The 16,459-nt window shown below is 61.0% G+C and overlaps 1 protein-coding gene across 1 annotated transcript in view; it reads right to left on the reverse strand.

Moving 5' to 3' along the window:
• Positions 1-16,459, reverse strand: part of LOC123371333 (transcription factor COE1-like) — an 88,374-nt gene that overhangs the window by 33,483 nt on the left and 38,432 nt on the right. The window lies entirely within an intron of this gene.

Below are 16,459 nucleotides of genomic sequence, written 5' to 3' on the forward strand. Positions count from 1 at the left end.
GAAGCAGCCTGGAGCGCAGGGGGGAGAGCCCCAGGCGTGCATGTGCTGGGCCAGAGAAGGGGAGAGGAGTCCAGGAGTGTGGGGCAGCCCAGCCCGGCCCCCCCAGGGAGAAGCCGAGGCAGCAGCAGGGAAGAGCCCTTGCTGAGCCCACTGCAGAAGATGGATGAGGAGGGAGCCCCATCCATTCCCAGCAGCATCGCGGCCTGATGAAATATTCAGGACGCTTGTACAGGCCCCGTAATCGCCATCGCACCATCAATTATTAAATGGCCACAGCAGCGTTTGTGCAGGGACTGGCATAGGAGGAGAACACCCTGGGACCTACCCACACGCACAGCCGGACACCCCAGGACCTACCGCCATGCACAGCCGGACACCCGGGACCTACCCACACGCACAGCCGGACACCCGGGACCTACCCACACGCACAGCCGGACACCCCAGGACCTACCGCCATGCACAGCCGGACACCCGGGACCTACCCACACGCACAGCTGGACACCCCGGGACCTACCGCCATGCACAGCCGGACACCCGGGACCTACCCACACACACAGCCGGACACCCCAGGACCTACCGCCATGCACAGCCGGACACCCGGGACCTACCCACACGCACAGCTGGACACCCCAGGACCTACCCACACGCACAGCCGGACACCCGGGACCTACCCACACGCACAGCCGGACACCCCGGGACCTACCCACACGCACAGCCGGACACCCCAGGACCTACCACCATGCACAGCCGGACACCCCAGGACCTACCGCCATGCACAGCCGGACACCCCGGGACCTACCCACATGCACAGCCAGACACCCCAGGACCTACCGCCATGCACAGCCAGACACCCGGGACCTACCCACACGCACAGCCGGACACCCCGGGACCTACCACCATGCACAGCCAGACACCCCAGGACCTACCCACACGCACAGCCGGACACCCGGGACCTACCACCATGCACAGCCGGACACCCGGGACCTACCCACACGCACAGCTGGACACCCCGGGACCTACCCACACGCATAGCCAGACACCCCGGGACCTACCCACACGCACAGCTGGACACCCCAGGACCTACCGCCATGCACAGCCGGACAGCCGGACACCCCAGGACCTACCGCCATGCACAGCCAGACACCCCAGGACCTACCGCCATGCACAGCTGGACACCCCAGGACCTACCCACACGCACAGCCGGACACCCGGGACCTACCACCATGCACAACCGGACACCCCGGGACCTACTCACACGCACAGCCGGACACCCCGGGACCTACCGCCATGCACAGCTGGACACCCCGGGACCTACCCACATGCACAGCCAGACACCCCGGGACCTACCGACACCCAGATACTCTGGGACTTGCAAATATGCACAGATGGAGAACCCAGGACCTACCAACAACCAGACACATGGAAGGGATCCTTCATCATCCCTGCTCCCTGCTATCACAGCTGGCCCCCTCTGGCCCCCCACCCAGGGGAACGGCAGACAGGGGGAACTTGCCTACCTGGCTGCAGGCACCAGGAAGGAGGTGGAAGGATCCCGCAGGTGTAACATACCCTATGTGGGGGGCCCCATGCTGCACCCCGTGGAATTTCACAGCCACGTGGGTGGGAGGGGAGATAGAACTTGAATCCCCTGATCTAACTGCTCAGGCCCCCGTCACGGCAGCTAAAGGAGAATCTTCGCTGCTAGCAGCATAGGGCCTATGAGACATGGTGGAGCAGTTCTGATTCCACCCAGCAGAGGGCAGCGGTGACACATCACTCACCCGTTTACAGGACTCTCACTCCCATTTTGCAGATGGGGACACTGAGGCAGAGAGTGGGGGAGGGACATATGGCTGAACGAGTCAGGCTTTGAATTGAGGACACTCCTGACAGCCAGTGCCCCCAAAACCAGACGTAGAAGCATCCGGCTGAAGCCTTCCACATCCCATGGCCGGGGTGTGAGTCAAGGGGCACGTGCCCCCAGCCACGCTCTGGCTACCTCCAGCCCAGGCCCACGGAGCCGCTGCGTGATCTGACCTGCCTGCCCAGCCTCGGGAGGGCCGCCCCCACGCCGAGCTCTGGGCCAGACCCTCAGCGCAGTTCAGTGCAATTTCCACATAGGAACCCAGGCTTCCCCCAGAGCCGGGATCCGCCCCTCCAGGCCCCGGGGCTTCCTGCCTGCTCCTGGCAGCTCCCCCGGCTTTGACCCTCGCTCGACTGGCTGATCAGTCACAGGGGCCCCCCGCCCCTCAAAGAACCAGCCACCCTGTGTCCTAGCTCACCCCCTCACCGCCAGCTACACAAACACGCAGGCCCAGCCCGGCTCGGTGCCTCAGTTTCCCCTCCCACCCTTTGCCTGCTCTGTTTAGCCTGTGGGCTCTTTGGGGCAGGGCCTATCTCTCACCATGTGTCTGCGCAGCGCCTGGCCCACCAGGCCCTGAGCTGAGCCGAGGCTTCTGGGATACCAACCCTGCTCCCCCAGTAAATCAATCCACGCACCCCCCCCAGCCAGGGCACCGCGCCCCCACTGCAGGCAGCCCCCGGTCACGGCCACCACTCCATGGCCACCCCGCTGAGCCAGACACAAGCAGGGAGCAGCCCCTGCACCCGGGGAGGCACGGGGACCCTGGAGCCCCCGGCACTCACCGAGGACCAGCCGCGGGGGGCGGGGCAGCGATTCCTTCCAGACCCCCCCCCAGCCAATGGGTGCGACACCGGCCACTCGCTCCCCCCTGGCCCCAGCATACGAGCCTGGTAGGTCTGCTCCGTCCCCAGGCTCGATCGGCTGCGGGGGCTGCCCCTGCCAGTGCCCGGGGCTGGCGTTAGGAGCTGGCTGCCGGCACCCACAGCTGGGAGGGCACAAATGGCCAGGGCTGGGAGCAGGAGCTTTGCCTGGCTACAGGGGCCAGCTCCCCTCTCTGCTCAGCAGTGGCACCACCCGGGTGTTCATACAGGGAGTGTGCCGGGGGGAGCCCTGTGCGTGTGTGTGCATGGGGGGGTGCACATGTGTGTGGGCACGTCTCTGTGTGTATGTGTGCGCGCTCATAGGGGTGTGTGTGCACGTGTGTGTGCGTGTGCGTGCACGCTTGGGTCTGGTGTGTGCACGTGTGTGTGCACGCATGGGGGGGCGTGTGCACATGCGTGTGTGTGTGCATGTGTGTGTGTGCGTGCGGGGGTGCGTGCGTGGGGGGTGCGTGGGTGGGGGGGTGCGTGCGTGCGTGGGGGGTGCGCGTGTGTGCGCGTGCGCGCACGAGCTGTGGATCGGGGCTCTGCTCTCCGCCCCAAGGGGTTATCCGTGGCCAGGGCCATGTGAGGCTGGGACCGTGGCCCCCCTTCGCAGCGCGGGGGCTGGGAGCTCACCGATCAGGACGTGTCTCCCAGGGCCCTGCTATCCCATCCCATGTGCACAAACCCAGCAGCTTCCACGGAAGGAAGGGCCAGGTCTGGGACCCCGGGCCGCTCCCCGCTTCCCCCTGCTCCACACCGGCAGCCCCGAGGCTTTCAGCCTTGGGATCCCCTGCCTCCCTGCTGTGCCCCCAATCCCGACCCGCAGCCCCAGCCCTGGGCTCCCCCCAGCCCTGCCGATCCCCCCGTCCCAACCCGCAGCCCCTGCTATCCCAGCCTGTCTGCCCCCAGCCCTGCCAATCCCGCCCGTCCCGACCCGCAGCCCCTGCTATCCCAGCCCTGGGCTCCCCCAAACCCTGCCAATCCCCCCCGTCCCGACCCGCAGCCCCGGCTATCCCAGCCCTGGGCTCCCGCAAACCCTGCCAATCCCCCCGTCCCGACCCGCAGCCCCTGCTATCCCAGCCCTGAGATCCCCCAAACCCTGCCAATCCCCCCGTCCCGACCCGCAGCCCCTGCTATCCCAGCCCTGAGATCCCCCAAACCCTGCCAATCCCCCCGTCCCAACCCGCAGCCCCTGCTATCCCAGCCTGTCTGCCCCCAGCCCTGCCAATCCCGCCCGTCCCGACCCGCAGCCCCTGCTATCCCAGCCCTGGGCTCCCCCAAACCCTGCCAATCCCCCCGTCCCAACCCGCAGCCCCTGCTATCCCAGCCCGTCTGCCCCCAGCTCTGCTAATGCTCCTCAATCCCACCTTGCTCCAACCCGAGCTGTTCCCCCACCCCCGTCCCAGCCCTCCCCCTGCTGCTGCCCCACTGCCGGGAAGGGGGCAGAGCCGGGCCAGGGAGCAGAGCAGACTGGGGGGAAAGGAGGTGAGGAGAGGAAGGGGGATGCGGCCAGGGGACCGGGAGGGGCGGCGCAGGAAGGGGGGCTGGTGGAGGGGCAGATGGGGGAAGCGGGTTGAGGCCAAGGCAGCTGATGGGGGTGGGGGGTTGGCTCAGCCGAGAGGAGCCGCAGCGGGAAGGAGCCCACTTAGCAGCAGCCCCATTAGCGGCTGATTGAGCAGCGAGGCTGGAGTGCAGGGAGGGGCAGAGAGGAGCAGGGGCCACTGCGGCCAGCCGGAGAATCGGGGCATCTCTAGGCCCGGAGGGGCACCCGCAGGGGCCAAGGGGCGTCACAGGGGGCAGCGGGGGCCAGGGCACAGCGGCTCCCTGGCCCGGTGCCAGCCCCCAGGTACAGGGCCCCCTGGGCCCCCCAAGCTGCTGCACCAGGCTCTGGGGGGACTGGATGGCTCAGGGGATGGGGCCTGTCACCTGAGGGGACAAGTGGGGGGATCTCAGTTTCGCTCCCCATGGGACGGGAGGCTGCACCTCAAAGATCACAGATACCTCCTGCCCCCCCATCAGCGGGACCGGCCCTGGGGATGCATGTGGGGGGAGCTGGCCCCACCACTGTCCTGGCAGCCTGGCTCCTTTCCCCAGGGCTGGACACAGGGAGAGGCTCTCAGTAAAGAAGCAACCCCCCCCCCACACACACAGGTAACTGCCCCCATCACGGTCCCCCTCTCACTGTGGGCGCCTGCCCAGGAGCCCTCGCTGGCAGGCTGCTCCCCTGGGTGCCCGACCCTCCCTGTCCAGTGTCCGGCCCACCCACCTCACCGGAGCCCTTCCTGGCAGGCCTGGGCACGCAGCAGAGCCCCTTCCCCGAGATCTCACCAGCTCCCCCACCTGCTCCCAAAGCAAACGCAGCCGGTTCCCCAAGGCCTCGCTACCCCCACTCCTCTCCCCACCTCTGTGCCAAGGCTCCGCAGCCCCCTGGGATGGCTACACTCCCCCGAAGGATCAGAGGGGGCTGGGGCCGAGGGACTCTCCAAGGTATCACCGCTCACGTGAACGGCGACGGGAAAGGAAGAAGCCTGCCCCACAGGAACGACCCCAGGTCGTCCGCTGGCCTCCAGCTCCCCCCACTCTCCTCTCGGGGAGACAAGATCCAAAGAGGGGCTGGACCTTCCCATGGATAAAAACATCATCCCGGGTGATCCCAACTAGCCCCCAAGTTCTGGAAGGGGAATTGCACCTCCTGCTTCAAGGCCTCGGCCAACCGTAGCTACTCAAGCTCTGCATGTGCTCAAGTGCGATGGATTCTCGTCGGCAGGGCCTGCGGACAGCCACCCAAGGGTGCTTCAGGAACTAGGTGACGCAATCTCGGAAGTGTTGGCGACGGTCTTCGAGAACTCAGGCAGGACGGGTGAGGCCCCAGAGAACCGGAGAAGGGCAAACATTGCACCAGTCTTTACCAAGGGGGGAAAGAGCTGGGGCATTACAGAGTAACTTTCATACCTGGAAAGATACTGGGACGAATTATTGAGCAATCAGAAATAGCCAGTTCGGATTTGTCAAGAACAAATCATGCCAAAGTGGCCCAATTGCCTTCTCTGGCAGGTTACCGGGCTAGCGGCCTGGGGGGACCAGAGACATGACAGATCTTGATTTCAGTCCTTGTGACACAGTCTCAGGGGCCGTTCTCCTAAGGACATTAGGGAACTGGGGTGACTGTAAAGGGGGTGCCCAGCTGGCTGAGAGAGGAGCTGTCAATGGTTTGCTGTCAGCCTGGGAGGGCACATCTGGTGGGGTCCTGCCGGGCTCAGCCCTGTGCCTGGACAATGCAGTAGAGAGTATGTGTAGCAGATCTGCGGCGGACGCCAAGCTGGGAGGGGTTACAAGCCCTTTGGAGAACAGGAGGAGGATTCAAAAGGACCCAGACAAATTAGAGAATTGGTCTGAAATCAACAAGGTGAAATTCTACCAAGACAAGGGAACGGGGACTTCAGTGTGGAAGGGCAAATCAAATGTCCGGCTACAAAGTGCGGCCTCGCTGGCTCGCGGCAGATGGCCGACAAGGCTCTGGGGCTGGCGTGGAGCACAAATTGAATAAGAGCCACCAGTGGGATGCAGTCCCCAGAAGGGCTAATATTCCGGGTGTAGTCACAGGGGCGCCGGGGGTAAGACACGGACGACGAGTGTCCCGCCCGTCTCAGCACTGGCACCGCGGCCAGTCCTGGGCACCACACGAAGGAAAGAGAAGGAGAAATCGGAGAGTCCAGAGAAGAGCAACAAAACGGAGAAGATTCCGCAAACCTGAGCTGAGAGGGAACGTTAAACACACGGGGCGTGTTCAGTGTGAGGAAAGACACCCACAGGGGACCTGACAACAGCAGGCAGGGGACGGGGATCCATTGTTCTCCGTGTCCACTGCAGGCAGGACAAGAAGTAACGGGCTTAACCTGCAATCAGATCCTGGGAAAAGCTGCCAGCCGCTCGGGGGAGGGAAGCTCTGGAGCAGGCGTCCAAGGGGGGCTGGGGGATCCCCGTCACTGGGGGTGTTTAGAACAGGTTGGATGGACACTTGTCAGGGACGGTCTAGCTGTGCCTGGCCCTGCCTCTGCACGCGGGGCTGGGCTAGATACCTCTCGAGGTCCCTTCCAGCCCAGCCTGTCTGTGAATGCCGGGGGCAGATTATCCCACATCTGCTACTGTGGGGCTCCCCTGCCACGTCTGCCAGGACCCTGGAGACAGGGGTGTGGTTACAGTCCCAGAGCCACCCTCCCTGCCCTGTGCCCCCGGCCCAGAGCTCGCTGGGGATGGAGCAGGAGCAGGGCGCCCGCACCAGCACTCGAATACAGTCCCCATCTCTACACACGGCACCCTATGGCCCCCATCCTCCCCCCCGACACCTGCCCTCCCACGTCCCACATCCATCTCTCCCCACAAACCCAGCACTCCCGTACCCCCATCCCGCCACACTGCACCTCCCCGACCCCGGGGCCTGCCGGATTCCCCGTGGGCGCTACGCGGATGACGGCGCTTGCAGGCCCCCGCAGTCGTTACTACAACTTGTCGAGTGTGCTCAGCGCTGGACGGAGCGCGGGGAGAGGGAGTCTCTGCCGTGAGCAGCGTCCCACCAACACCCTGCGTGCCCCACACCGGAGCGCTCGGGCGTGGCCGCGCTCTACGGGGCCATCCCAGCGGGGGTCGTGTCTCACCGCCGGGGTACTTGGGGCTGCCGCATACCTGGCGTCGGGGCTGCAGAAGGTTCCAGGCAGCTGCGCCTCACCCCGACTCCATTCAACATGCTCCAGTCGTCCTGCTGGCTCACAGCGCTGACCACACTGCTCCCAAGGCCTGGGGTGTCACCCTTCCCCCCCGTGACCCCCTCCTGGATAGCCAGGAACGAGCCCCCCCATTTAGCCAGCTGGGAAGGGCAGGGTGGCCCCTGTTCTCAACCTCCCTCAGTGTGGGGAGCCCTGGGCTGAGACCCCCAGCTGCTGTGATCATGGCAGGGCAGCACAGTCGCAGGGATCCCGCCCGGGGGCGTGGGGGTGGGGCTGCCGGTCCCTAGCTAGTCTGTTTAACCCCCCCACGCCCTCACTCTGAAATGCCTTGCAACCACCAAGCTGTGCCCACGGTGCCCAGCATCGGCTCCTCCTTCCCTTGTCTCCCCCCATCCACCTGGATCCTCCTGTGGGTTCCTGGCCTGCGGGCAGGACTCTCTCTTTGCTCTGTCTGTCCGGCGCCTGGCCCTGCTCTGGGACTCCGGCTCCTAGGTGCTACCACTGTACAAAGAATAATTCATCGGCAGCAGACAGACCTGCATGCTCATTACCACGACCCTGCCTCCCTTCCCCGTCCCTTTGCGGTTTGTGACACCGCGCCTGCCTCCCTGGGCCGATCCGCCAGCAAGTGTGAACTGGTGAGGGGTCAGCCACCCCCATCGACAGCAGCTAAGGGGCTGGGTTTAATTAGCCGTGAGAGCTGCATGGCACGGACCACGTCTCTGCTTAGCGACCCAGCACAATACAAAGACACCGGCCCCGAGCCTCTTAGCTGCACCCTGAGCTCTCCCCCGGGTTACTGCCCATCAGGCTCTGGCAGACAATTTTCCAGTCCCTCCTCAGTCATTGCTTAGCCAAACAACTCCGCTCCTCCAGCCCCCTGAGCGTGTTCATGGCTCTTCTCGGAACTCCCCAGCATGTCTCAATATCTCCTGACCCGGAGGCGCTAATCCAGACCTGGCCACAGCAGAGTCGTATCCCCATCCGCTGATCCAGGACATTGTGCCAAAGAGCGTTCCCGCACAGACTGAGCTCAGACAAACCCAGTGCAAAGAGCAGGTGTCCTACATCTGCCTCCTGGAGAGAGTGGTCTAGAACCCAGAGCACATGCTGCCGATCTAGAACCATCTCCAGAACCCGTACTGTGCACCACTGTTCTAGAACCGTGCTCTAGAACCCTCGGTGCATACCACAGCTTTAGAACCATGATCTAGAGCACACTGCTGCTCTAGAACCCCATAGGAGACGCTCCAGAACCTATAGCACCCCCATGAAAACACGTGCTGGAGCTCCTCCGTGCCCACACTAGAACGGCTCAGCTCTGCCCCCGGCCCGGACAGCAGCTCTAAGACAGTCTCAACCTTATGCACATGGCATCTCCCCGAGCTGCAGCCACCCTCCTGCGTTCAATCAGGACTGTCTGGCCCTGCTTGCGTGGCTCTCCCCCACGCCAGGCAAGCGGGAGATTCCTCCCCGGGAAAAGTCCATCAGTCCAACTAGATGCACCCAAAATACAAAACTGTCTCGGGGAATCAAAAGAAGGAAAGAGAGAAAATCTCTCGTCGTGTCTCCCAGAATAAAGAAATAACCCAGCCTCTGAGGCGAGTCGGGCCAGGCGAGAACCTCCATGAGCGCGAGAACGCGGAAGACAGAGCGGCAGAAAGGGAGAAGGGCGCCTAGGTACGGATCCTGTTTCTAGGAGGCCCAGCACCGTCCCCGGTGGTAATCAAAGACAGGAAGGAACCTGGACACTATTCCCCCTCCCTATCCCGGGAAGGATCCACGATTGACAGCAAGCAAGTGAGCCCTGATCCCCCAATGAACCCCCACATGGCTGCCCCCCCCCCGGCACCGCCGACTTTGAGTAAGAGGAGAGGGGGAAAAATAATAATAAAACCATGTCGGACGCCTTCACCTCCTTCAGCGGCAGCCGCGCATATGGGCCCAGGAGTTAAAAATAAAGACAATGTGCATACATTAGCATCTCTAATGCACAGCGCTCCCCATTTAATATGCAAATTCCCAGCAACGCTGCCGAACACCTTCTGTTCCGAGTGCATAAATTTGAATTTGCAATTAGAATAATCTTGTATAATTAATGAAAAGCGTCAATTTTAGCTCCTAAGTAATTTGATTAACATGTTGATAGGGCACTTATCGGGCTCTCTAAACCAGTGGGGCTGGGCATCAGGGAACGCGGGAGCAGGGCGCAGGGGAAGGGAGGCTGGAGGAAGGGGGTGGGCTGGGGAGATCCTTGCCCCCAGCTGACCTGAGGGGGAGGGATGGAGGGAGCAGGGCGGGGTGGGGAGAGAGGGGAGGCTGGAAGGAGAGATGGTGACCACCGATGCTGGATGGAACGAGGGAAACTCGGGTGAAAAATCAGGGGCCAGGCTTTATTTGAAGGGACCTTTGAGGGAAATGCCCTTTCACTCAGCGTCTCGCCCTCCTGCTGCCCCAAGGGTACAGCCCCACACTCACAAGCTCCAGGTGAGTGGTCTCCATGGTCCCTCTCCCAAACAAGGGGCGGGGGGTCCGCCCAGCCGGAAGGGATCCCTGCCCCACAGGCCCTGAGCACTGGTGGGGGGCGCAAGGGGGAGGAATAGGGAGGCATGCGGCGGGGGAGAGGAGGAAGGAACTGAGGCGCCCCGGCCTCCCAAGGGGCAGCGAGTCAGACAGCGGCCGGAGGAGTCCCGGAGCCCTGCCCTGCTGGGGAACGCCGCAGCCTCCTGGGGAAGGCCTAGCAGTGCGAGGCCGAAGGCTGCGCCAGCCCTTTGGCTATGGAGCGTCGCTCCCGCCGGGCCGTAGGGGCTGGAGCCGGGCAAAGAGGGGCAGGGGATACGTGTAAGTATGTCCAGTGGTCTGTGATGGGCTCTGAGTTACTACAGAGAATTCTTTCCTGGGTGCTGGCGGGTGAGTCTTGCCCACATGCTCAGGGTTTAACCGATCGCCATATTTGGGGTCAGGAAGGAATTTTCCTCCAGGGCAGATTGGCAGAGGCCCTGAAGGTTTTTCACCTCTGCAGCATGGGGCACCGGTCACTTGCTGGAGGATTCACTGAACCTTGAGGTCTTTAAACCATGATTTGAGGACAGCAATAGCTCAGACACAGGTCAGGGGTTTGTTACAGGAGTGGGTGGGTGAGATTCTGTGGCCTGCGTTGTGCAGGAGGTCAGACTAGATGATCATAATGGTCCCTTCTGACCTTAAAGTCTATGAGTCTATGAGTGTGGGCGCAGGCAGAGCCAGGAGAGCTTCTTGCAGCCGGAACATTTCCACATCTGGTTCACATGGGAACCGCTGCTGGGCCGGACCGGGCCAGGCCCCTCGCCTACGGGGGATTCACCACTGGGCCCCTCGAGCTACGGGGGAATCGCTGCCGGGCCGGGCCCCTCAGCCAGCGGGGGATTCACTGCCGGCCCCTCGAGCTACGGGGGAATCGCTGCCGGGCCGGGCCCCTCAGCCAGCGGGGGATTCACTGCCGGCCCCTCGAGCTACGGGGGAATCGCTGCCGGGCCGGGCCCCTCAGCCAGCGGGGGATTCACTGCCGGCCCCTCGAGCTACGGGGGAATCGCTGCCGGGCCGGGCCCCTCAGCCAGCGGGGGATTCACTGCCGGCCCCTCGAGCTACGGGGGAATCGCTGCCGGGCCGGGCCCCTCAGCCAGCGGGGGATTCACTGCCGGCCCCTCGAGCTACGGGGGAATCGCTGCCGGGCCGGGCCCCTCAGCCAGCGGGGGATTCACTGCCGGCCCCTCGAGCTACGGGGGAATCGCTGCCGGGCCGGGCCCCTCAGCCAGCGGGGGATTCACTGCCGGCCCCTCGAGCTACGGGGGAATCGCTGCTGGGCCCCTCAGCCTATGGGGGAATCGCTGCTGGGCTGGGCTGGGCCAGGCCCCTCGCCTACGGGGGATTCACCACTGGGCCCCTCGAGCTACGGGGGAATCGCTGCCGGGCCGGGCCCCTCAGCCAGCGGGGGATTCACTGCCGGCCCCTCGAGCTACGGGGGAATCGCTGCCGGGCCGGGCCCCTCAGCCAGCGGGGGATTCACTGCCGGCCCCTCGAGCTACGGGGGAATCGCTGCCGGGCCGGGCCCCTCAGCCAGCGGGGGATTCACTGCCGGCCCCTCGAGCTACGGGGGAATCGCTGCTGGGCCCCTCAGCCTATGGGGGAATCGCTGCTGGGCTGGGCTGGGCCGGGCCCCTCGCCTACGGGGGATTCACCACTGGGCCCCTCGAGCTACAGGGGAATCGCTGCCGGGCCGGGCCCCTCAGCCAGTGGGGGATTCACTGCCGGCCCCTCGAGCTACGGGGGAATCGCTGCTGGGCCGAGGGCAGTTTGCTTCGCTGTTAGGCCTTCCTAGAGGTCCGAGACCCTGACCCCTACAGATCTGCCAGAGGCGCCCGTCTCCCCCAGGAAACCCTGGCCCCATGCACTGGGCCCCTCTGCCCCAGACCCAATGCTCATTTGCCGGGAGAGGGGAGGTGCAGAGTTTGGGGCAGGACAAAGAGCATGATGCAGAGATGAAGAAGCTGGTGGAGAAGGGGGAGAAGCCAGAACAGCCAGATGGAGATGAGGGGCGGGGGCAGGAACTGTAATGATGCAGCGACATTGCAGAGAAATCTGGACCCGGGAAGAGAGAGCCCGACGCAAAACAAGAGATGGGTCAGGCGGCTCCCCCTGCCCTGGCCTGCCCCGAAGGGAACCCGGCATCTTCAACGCAAGAGACAATACGGAGTCTTTCATTTGTCAGGAGAGGCCAAAATGTCCCCAGTCACCAATGCCTTGGAGCAGTGTCCGGAGGGAGCGGGCGAGGTGGTGATGGCAGAGTGAGGGCAGGAGATGGCGAGCGGGGGGAAGATGGGATGGCGTCCCCCAGGGAGAGCAGAGGGTTTTGTCTCTGCTCCGGTGGGAAGGCGGAAGGCCAAGAGAACACGTCAGGGATCCCAGAGCCTCTCCCATGGGACCACCAGTGGCATACAGCCACGGTGACTTCCCTAAGGCGGCAGGGGTTTGGTGGACATTGTGCTGGAAATGACCACCCACCAACCACTTTGTGCCCTGGCAGATCCCAAGAGCAGGGATATCAACCCATGTCTGGGCCAAAACCCAGTTCCTGTCTTCTTGGGATTCTTCCTTTCCTGTTCGAGGCGGTTTCATAGCACGTTCCAGCCCAGCAGTGGCTGCATTTCACTGGTGGCTGAGGTGTGATCCCTGAAGATCCTGTGGTCCTGTTACGCCTAAGGGGAAGGTGCAATTCCCTCTCATTGATTCCTCATCAGACATATCTTTTCGAATGGTTTTATTCACTCCAAGGATTCTCGTGGGCACTTCTAGTCTTCCAGATCTGAGTTGCACCGGTTCTCTGTGACTGGCCAGACAACCACATGGTCCTGTCTCTGCTCCCGGACTGGCTCCAGCGTGCAAGCCCCACCAGTGTGAGCAGGCTCTCACGTAGCTCTTGTCCCAGGAGCACCAGTGAGCTTGATGCTATCACCCCAGGGCTCACAGGCCGAGAACACGAAGCTTGGCTGTCGGCGTGGACGTTCCTGGATGCAGCTCATCCACCACCAGCGTCCTTCCTCCGGGATGAAGGTGCAGATCTGTCTATCCTGTGCTTCGACGGCTCCCATTGCCACAGTACCAAGCACTTCAGAGCCATTCGAGCTTTTCTCTTCCCACATCCTGGGTGGCCAGGACCCCGCCGGACACCGGGAACAGCAGCATGGTGACAAGGGAACTGGGAATCCAACGCTGAATTCCTGAGTCCCCCTCCAGGACCTCCCCTTTGCAGAAGATGCTGCTGCTGTTATTGTGTGTCATGGTGTCCAGAGACCTGCCAGCATCCACTTGACTCAGAACGAAGAGGGAATGGGGGTGGGAATCAGAAAGCTGGTTCCGGTCAGCTGGGAGCAGCTTCCCATGGAGGCTGTGGTGGGCAGGCGCTCGACTCCATCTCCTCCTGCAGCTGCAGATGGAGTGGAGGTTAAGGATAATCCAGGCATGGCCCAATATCTAAACAAATACTTTGCCTCAGTCTTTAATGAGGCTAATGAGGAGCTTAGGGATAATGGTAGGATGACAAATGGGAATGAGGATATGGAGGTAGATATTACCACATCCAAGGTAGAAGCCAAACTCGAACAGCTTAATGGGACTAAATCAGGGGGCCCAGATAATCTTCATCCAAGGATATTAAAGGAACTGGCACATGAAATTGCAAGCCCATTAGCAAGAATTTTTAATGAAATCAGTAAACTCAGGGGTTGTACCATATGACTGGAGAATTGCTAACATAGTTCCTATTTTTAAGAAAGGGAAAAAATGTTATCCAGGCAACTACAGGCCTGTCAGTTTGACATCTGTAGTATGCAAGGTCTTGGAAAAATTTTTGAAGGAGAAAGTAGTTAAGGACATTGAGGTCAATGGTAATTGGGACAAAATACATGGTTTTACAAAAGGTAGATTGTGCCAAACCAACCTGATCTCCTTCTTTGAGAAGGTAACAGATTTTTTAGACAAAGGAAACGCAGTGGATCTAATTTACCTCAATTTCAGTAAGGCATTTGATACGGTTCCACATGGGGAATTATTAGCTAAATTGGAAAAGATGGGGATCAATATGAAAATTGAAAGCTGGATAAGGAACTGGTTAAAGGGGAGACAACAACGGGTCGTACTGAAAGGTGAACTGTCAGGCTGGAGGGAGGTTACTAGTGGAGTTCCTCAGGGATCGGTTTTGGGACCAGTCTTATTTAATCTTTTTATTACTGACCTTGGCACAAAAAGCGGGAATGTGCTAATAAAGTTTGCGGATGACACAAAGCTGGGAGGTATCGCCAATACAGAGAAGGACCGGGATATCATACAGGAAGATCTGGATGACCTTGTAAACTGGAGTAATAGTAATAGGATGAAATTTAATAGTGAAAAGTGCAAGGTCATGCATTTAGGGATTAATAACAAGAATTTTAGTTATAAATTGGGGACGTTGGAAGTAACGGAGGAGGAGAAGGACCTCAGAGTATTGGTTGATCACAGAATGACTATGAGCCGCCAATGTGATATGGCCGTTAAAAAAGCTAATGCAGTCTTGGGATGCATTAGGCGAGGTATTTCCAGCAAAGATAAGGAGGTGTCAGTACCGTTATACAAGGCACTGGTGAGACCTCATCTGGAATAGTGTGTGCAGTTCTGGTCTCCTATGTTTAAGAAGGATGAATTCAAACTGGAACAGGTACAGAAAAGGGCTACTAGGATGATCTGAGGAATGGAAAACCTGTCTTATGAAAGGAGACTCAATGAGCTTGGCTTGTTTAGCCTAACCAAAAGAAGGTTGAGGGGGGATATGATTGCTCTTTATAAATATATCAGAGGGATAAATACCAGGGAGGGAGACGAATTAAGTTCAGTACCAATGTGGACACAAGAACAAATGGATATAAACTGGACACTAGGAAGTTTAGACTTGAAATTAGACGAAGGTTTCTAACCATCAGAGGAGTGAAGTTCTGGAACAGCCTTCCAAGGGGAGCAGTGGGGGCAAAAGACATATCTGGCTTTGAGACTAAGCTTGATAAGTTTATGGAGGGGATGGTATGATGGGACAGACTAATTTTGGCAATTAATTGGTGTTTGACTATATGCCCAGTGGTCTGTGATGGGATGTTAGATGGGTGGGATCTGAGTTACTACAGAGAATTCTTTCCTGGGTGTCTGGCTGGTGAGTTTTGCCCACATGCTCAGGGTTTAACCGCCATATTTGGGGTCGGGAAGGAATTTTCCTCCAGGGCAGATTGGCAGAGGCCCTGGGGGTTTTTCGCCTTCCTCTGCAGCATGGGACACGGGTCACTTGCTAGAGGATTCTCTGCACCTTGAAGTCTTTAAACCACGATTTGAGGACTTCAGTGGCTCAGACATAAGTTAGGGGTTTGTTACAGGACTGGATGGGTGAGATTCTGTGGCCTGCGTTGTGCAGGAGGTCAGACTAGATGATCATAATGCTCCCTTCTGACCTTAAAGTCTACGAGTCTGTGATTGGGGGTGAATTTGGAGCTGGGGGATACTGAGGCCGGCCTGCCAGGAGTATCCAGAGCCAGGGTGAGGCTGCTGGGCTCAGAGCTCAGAACGAAAGCAGCAGAGCTCCCGGATGTCCTGCGTTCCAAGGCAGACAGTGACCGAACCCCTTACTGGCCCGGCTGACCCCCAAGCCGTCACCTTCCCATTGACTTCCTGGGGCCAGGCTTGCAGCCCAGGACTCCAGCTTCCTGCTGGTCAGTGCAGGATCTGCCGTCATCCCCGATCGATCGGCGTGTGCAGAGGCTCCCCGCCCAGGGCTGTCTCGCTCGCAGCCAGGCTCATCGACCCGGGGCTAGCTCCCATCAGCCCCCACCAGGACACTCACTTCCCCACAGAGCCAGCAGGCGCTGTCCCCATTCCAGTCCCTGTCGGGCTCATGGGCAATATTCTCCGAGGGCGTCTCCTGCGGCTGGCAGAGCAGAGACTAGATGAACCCGGCCGGCGTGCTAGCGTCCAAGGCCCCAGCCAAGAGCCCATGGAGATGCTGCCTGACTTGGTGACAAAGCTCACGAGACTCGTCCTCTGAGACGGCACCGCCCACGCGGAGAACCCCTCCGATCCGGCAGCCTGGACCTCCTGCTTCAACTGTCCCCCGGAGGGTCCCCACAGTCCGTCTCCAGCCCCCCATGTAGCGCCAGCCCTGTCCAGGCCAGGCCCTTCGCTAGCACGGGGCATAAGAAACGCAAGAACCAACCCCAGCTCGGCAGAAATACAACTTCTCCCGCTTGCAAGGCACGAAGCAGCCAGGCCGTGGGGCCGGCCCAGCTCTAACCCGAACTGATGGGCCAGGGCCAAGCAGGAGAGCGCTAGGGACGCTCCCAGCTCGAAACACCCGGGAAAAGCTCCAGCCGGCCCGAACCCGGCCACCTGCCCACTTAGCCAGGCGTCACTGCGCCGAGTCCAGCACAAGAGGGGCTGGAGGGGACACACCCAGT

This window comes from Mauremys mutica, chromosome 5, assembly GCF_020497125.1.
Source record: "Mauremys mutica isolate MM-2020 ecotype Southern chromosome 5, ASM2049712v1, whole genome shotgun sequence".
Classification (NCBI taxonomy): domain Eukaryota; kingdom Metazoa; phylum Chordata; order Testudines; family Geoemydidae; genus Mauremys; species Mauremys mutica.